Source organism: Astatotilapia calliptera, chromosome 17 (genome assembly GCF_900246225.1).
Source record: "Astatotilapia calliptera chromosome 17, fAstCal1.2, whole genome shotgun sequence".
NCBI classification, from domain to species: Eukaryota; Metazoa; Chordata; class Actinopteri; order Cichliformes; family Cichlidae; genus Astatotilapia; species Astatotilapia calliptera.
This window is the reverse complement of record NC_039318.1, coordinates 1,194,010-1,200,009: the sequence shown is the minus strand read 5'-3', so window position 1 is coordinate 1,200,009 and position 6,000 is coordinate 1,194,010.

Below are 6,000 nucleotides of genomic sequence, written 5' to 3'. Positions count from 1 at the left end.
TGTTTCTGAGTCTTCTAGCTCAGGAACTTCGTTGCCGATTCATGTAGCACAAGGAAATATTAGCACAGACGCAGGCTGCTGAAGCTGCTGCAGCTGCTGTGCCAGGGACTGTAAAGACAACGCGGTACCAGTGGAATTTACGCAAATTTGCGCAGGGCTAGTAAATCTAGTAGTAGGGACTCGCGCCAGGGGAAAAAAAGGCTCAGTAATTCTAGTGTTAAGGTGTGAAACAGCTGTGTACTGCCTTTTGTTCCTGGAGAAGGTATTTAACTGAGAGCCATGCTAGGCTCAGACTCTGCTGACCGTCTGTCCCGCGGTCATGCAGGGACTTCATCAAGCTTGGTTGTCTGTTCTTTGTGTGTTTGATTAAAGAATGTTAGCTACCGCTCACCGCTCGTCTGCAGGCTTTATTTGAATGGAAAACTTCCACAACAGGCAAAAAAAAGCTTTTTGCTAAAAAAAAGATTCAGAGCAGAAGTTTTTTGCACTGCATTTTAAAATGAAAACATATTGCAGTTATTTACAATTAAAGACACAGAGCAGGAGGTGTGTTACTGTTTTACATCCACAGACACACAAGAAAAGAAGCAGGCAACATGAGGTCAAGTTATGGCAATTTTATTTGTGTGTTTCAGTACATGTATTTAGATTAGAGTTTTTATAAAAACAAGCAAACGTCCCAAGAAGAAGGATGGGGTGAAAGAAAGGTGGAGAGAGGAGGAAGAAACTATTGATGTCCTCAAACTCGATGCTGCTGGGTCAGTTCTTTCTCAGCAGGCTGCTCCAGAATCCCCTCCTGTCCTCGGCTTGCTTTTCTTTTGCCTTCAGCTCTTTTAAGGTTTTGTTGAGCTGCTCCTCGGCATCTTTCAATTTTTAACTGCAAAATGAACTGATGAAAACAGTACAAAGGTTAAAGTACCACATGTGCTGCAGTGAAAGCTGCAGCTGTTTTATTGATTAAGTTAAAGACAAAAAACCAAAAGGATTAATCACCCCTGTAACTGTGTCACTATATATCAGCATTAACAGGACCTCAGTTTGTATCTCAGACCTGCACAGCTTCCGTTTTAAACACTTGATGTACTCAGCTGCATGAAGAGCACGTTTGAGTTTCTCTTAACACAATTAAATAAAACCTGATTAAAGTCAAAGGTCGTCACTTCTATGTTGAACTACAAACTTGTCATCTGGAATTCTTTCACAGTTTTTTGCACATAGTGTGTTATTTACCATAAAGTGATGCAGAGTTATTCATACCAGAGTAACCAGAAAGGATCATATATTTTTAAATATATAACTTTCTACAGGACTGAATATAATATCTTTATGTAAAAGTCCGGAGCCTCTGGGGAGTATCCGAGTATTTATAACATTACACAAACCAAAGGTCTCCATCACAGTGTTCATGAAATGCTGGGTTTATCCATCTCCTGGGGCGGGCCTACGGAGGAGTGCTGAAGATTTCCCTGTGAGGGAGCTGCTGGTGAAGATCATGAGTCCTGCTTGATCAATGCGATGAGCTTCAGTGTTCCTGGTGTTTCTTAAATTATGCCTCTTTCAGTGGGTCAACAGAACATCTGGCACAGGACAGCTGTGATGAAAGAAAGGGAAGAAGTTTCTCCAAACCTCTGGACCCAGAAACCCAGCTTGGTCCTGATGGTCTCCCTCACTAGTTTCTCTCCAGGTTGAATGTAGCTGTTATACATAATATGGATTATTATTAAATAAAAAGAACACATTAGACTACACTACTGAAACCTTCTGCTGCTGTTTTTAAAGTTTCCATGTTACCAGGATGTAGACTAGAGATTTAAACAGTTTTAGATCCATTACACTTAGTCTTAAATGTTAAAATCTCAAAGGACAGCATGATATTAACAGTAACACTGGGCCTCTGTGGAGTGTGCAGCCGATCTGATCGCTGTCTAAAAATGGATAAAAAAAAACATGAGTGCTGAATCCTTCAATAACACAGACTATTAGAGTAGCAGGTGTGTAGCATCGCTAACTAGCTAGCAACAAGCCTCCAACACAGTGCGTATGCTAGCAGCTAATCTAGCAAACGAATTAACAACAGAGCGATTTTAGAACTATAAGACGATAAGCTGCGTGTCTTTTCTTATAACAGTGACATGGTTGTACAGGGAGTGCAGAATTATTAGGCAAGTTGTATTTTTGAGGAATAATTTTATTATTGAACAACAACAATGTTCTCAATGAACCCAAAAAACTCATTAATATCAAAGCTGAATGTTTTTGGAAGTAGTTTTTAGTTTGTTTTTAGTTTTAGCTATTTTAGGGGGATATCTGTCACGGTCCGGGGCAGCGGCCGTGTGGAGAGCGGAAGGAGGACTCAAAACGCAGCACTTATTCAGGTGTGAGGGTGATTTATTGATAATATCCAATATAAAGTGGGGATGGTAAAACAGAACTAAGGATGAACTAACTGGGAGAAACTACACAAAGAAATAGCAAACCTGAGCATGAAGGGAGAACAGCAGGGAGAGCACGCAGGGGATTACACCAGGTATGAACACAGACGACGCGACGAGGAGCAGAGGAAATCACACACTATAAGTACACAAAGAGACACTGGGAAATCACACACAGGTGGGAGACACAGCTGGACCTGATTAACCTGACGAGACAGGGGAACACTAACACCAGGGACCAATAGAGGGAGCGCAAACCCAAAACCCAGTATCTAAAATCCCAAAACACAAACCATCCCAAAACAGCCCAAGAATAATAAAGAGAATAATAACAATAAGGAACACAAACACAAAGTCACTGAGTCATGGCCACAGGACCATGACAGTACCCCCCCCTCAAGGGCTGGCCCCTGACAGCCACAGAAACACACCACCAGACCCGGGCGGGCGGCAGGGGGCCCAGGACGGAGGGACCGGGCCATGACCAAAACGAAGACCCCAGAGTCCCAAACAAACATTCACAAAACTCACAGGGGAGCAGAGTCCGAAGCACAGTTCAGGCGGCCGGCCACGAAGAAGGCCGTGGCGGCGCGTAAAGAGTTCGGGAGGCCGTCCACGAAGAAGGCCGTGACGGCGCGCAAAAAGTTCAGGGGGCCGACCGTGCGGAAGGCAACGGCGGCCGCTCAGGCGAAGAGGGTCTGGGGGCCGGCCCTGCAGAAGGCAACGGCGGCCGCTCAGGCGATGGCGGTCCGGGGGCCGGCCGTGCGGAAGGCAACGGCGGCCGCTCAGGCGATGGCGGTCCGGGGGCCGGCCGTGCGGAAGGCAACGGCGGCCAGTCAGGCGACGGCGCCCGGCCAGTAGCCTAGCCAGCGGTCTAGAAAACGGCCGTTTAGCTCCAGACCCAAACGAGGCTGGGCCAGGCGAGGCTGAAGGCACGGAAGCCGGGGCCGCAGCGGGCGAAGATGCTGAAGACGCTGCTGCAGGCGATGATGCGGATGCTGAAGACGCTGCTGCAGGCGATGATGCGGATGCTGAAGACGCTGCTGCAGGCGATGGTGCGGATGCTGCAGACACGAAGGCTGGACCAGACGAAGATGCAGACACGAAGGCTGGACCAGACGAAGATGCAGACACGAAGGCTGGACCAGACGAAGGTGCAGACACGAAGGCTGGACCAGACGAGGATGCAGACACGAAGGCTGGACCAGGCGAGGCTGAAGCCGGGCCAGGCGAGGATGAAGCCGGGCCAGGCGAGGATGAAGGCGAGGATGAAGCCGGGCCAGGCGAGGATGAAGGCGAGGATGAAGCCGGACCAAGCGTGGATGAAACCAGGCCAGGCGAGAATGAAGCTTCAGGCTGAGGCGTGGCAGTAGCAGGTGGTAGCGCTGCAGGTGATGGTACTGCAGGAGGCGGCGCTGCAGCCACAGGTGGAGAAGCAGCCACAGGTGGAGAAGCAGCCACAGGTGGCCGGACGGGATCCTCGGGCCCCCCAGCAGGCGAAACAGGAGGCTGGACGGGCTCCTCGGGCCCCCCAGCAGGCGAAACAGGAGGCTGGACGGGCTCCTCGGGCCCCCCAGCAGGCGAAACATGAGGCTGGACGGGCTCCTCGGGCCCCCCAGCGAAAACAGCCGCAGAACCAGTGGGCACCGGGGCCCCCGGCACACATGAAACATAACCAGTAGGCACGTGGGCCTCTGGCACACATGAAACATAACCAGTAGGCACGTGGGCCTCTGGCACACATGAAACAAAACCAGTAGGCACGTGGGCCTCTGGCACACATGAAACAAAACCAGTAGGCACGTGGGCCTCTGGCACACATGAAACAAAACCAGTAGGCACGTGGGCCTCCGGCACACATAAGGAGGGCTGCAGCTGCGCAGAGCACTGACCCTGCTCAGGCAGTGACAGCCCGGTGCAGTTCACAGCTGGCATCTTGGCCTCCAGGGGTCCAGAGTAAGCTGAGGGCAGTAACCCAGCCTCTGGGGAAGCCCCGGAGTGAGCAATAGTCTCTAATGTTGCCAGCTTTTGAGGAACAAGTCCGTAGTGAAACAGTTTGTCTCCCTGCTCAGAAACAGCGGTGGAAAAGCAGTGTGAAGGTTGTGACTCAGCCATTAACTGAACTACGGGTTGCGGCGATGCTAGCGGTGGTGGTGGCTGAGTGGCTGACTGGAGCGGCGGCAGAACCGGTAATTGTGTCCGTAGGGAGGCTAACGGTGGAGCTACAGACTGGGAAGCTTGTGGCTGGACACAGAACTGAGCCGGAGAATGGCAATAAAGTCCTGGCTCAGAAGGAGCGGCAGAGACACAGTCTGTCAGTTTTGCAGCGGGTTTGTACACGCTCACTTGGGAAGGATCCGTTACCACGAAGGTAGGTAAGCGATCCATACAGTCTCCCATCCCGCTCTGAATAGCCCCAGAAAACAGAGTCCCGGAATCTGGGGAAGCCAGAACATGTCGCTCGCTCACCGCCTCGGGCTGCTCGAAAGTAAAAGCAGACGGGGGGTGAAGTCCGAGGTCCAAAAGGAGGAACTCCCGCTCCCACGAACAAAGCGAGCCCAGAAGCCATGGGAGACCGGTCACCAGACGCTGTAGCCGCCTCTCTATAGCGCGCTGGGACGTGCCACCCGGGTTTTCCAGCCACCGGTCGATGAGCTCCTGTGTGGCATCGATGAGATTTTCCCGTAGCTCCCTGGACGGGTTAAGCGCTGCTGGGTCCATGTTGTGGTCGCGTCGTACTGTCACGGTCTGGGGCAGCGGCCGTGTGGAGAGCGGAAGGAGGACTCAAAACGCAGCACTTATTCAGGTGTGAGGGTGATTTATTGATAATATCCAATATAAAGTGGGGATGGTAAAACAGAACTAAGGATGAACTAACTGGGAGAAACTACTCAAAGAAATAGCAAACCTGAGCATGAAGGGAGAACAGCAGGGAGAGCACGCAGGGGATTACACCAGGTATGAACACAGACGACGCGACGAGGAGCAGAGGAAATCACACACTATAAGTACACAAAGAGACACTGGGAAATCACACACAGGTGGGAGACACAGCTGGACCTGATTAACCTGACAAGACAGGGGAACACTAACACCAGGGACCAATAGAGGGAGCACAAACCCAAAACCCAGTATCTAAAATCCCAAAACACAAACCATCCCAAAACAGCCCAAGAATAATAAAGAGAATAATAACAATAAGGAACACAAACACAAAGTCACTGAGTCATGGCCGCAGGACCATGACAATATCTGTGTGTGCAGGTGACTATTACTGTGCATAATTATTAGGCAACTTAACAAAAAACAAATATATACCCATTTCAATGATTTATTTTTACCAGTGACACCAATATAACATCTCCACATTCACAAATATACATTTCTGACATTCAAAAACAAAACAAAAACAAATCAGCGACCAATATAGCCACCTTTCTTTGCAAGGACACTCAAAAGCCTGCCATCCATGGATTCTGTCAGTGTTTTGATCTGTTCACCATCAACATTGCGTGCAGCAGCAACCACAGCCTCCCAGACACTGTTCAGAGAGGTGTACTGTTTTCCC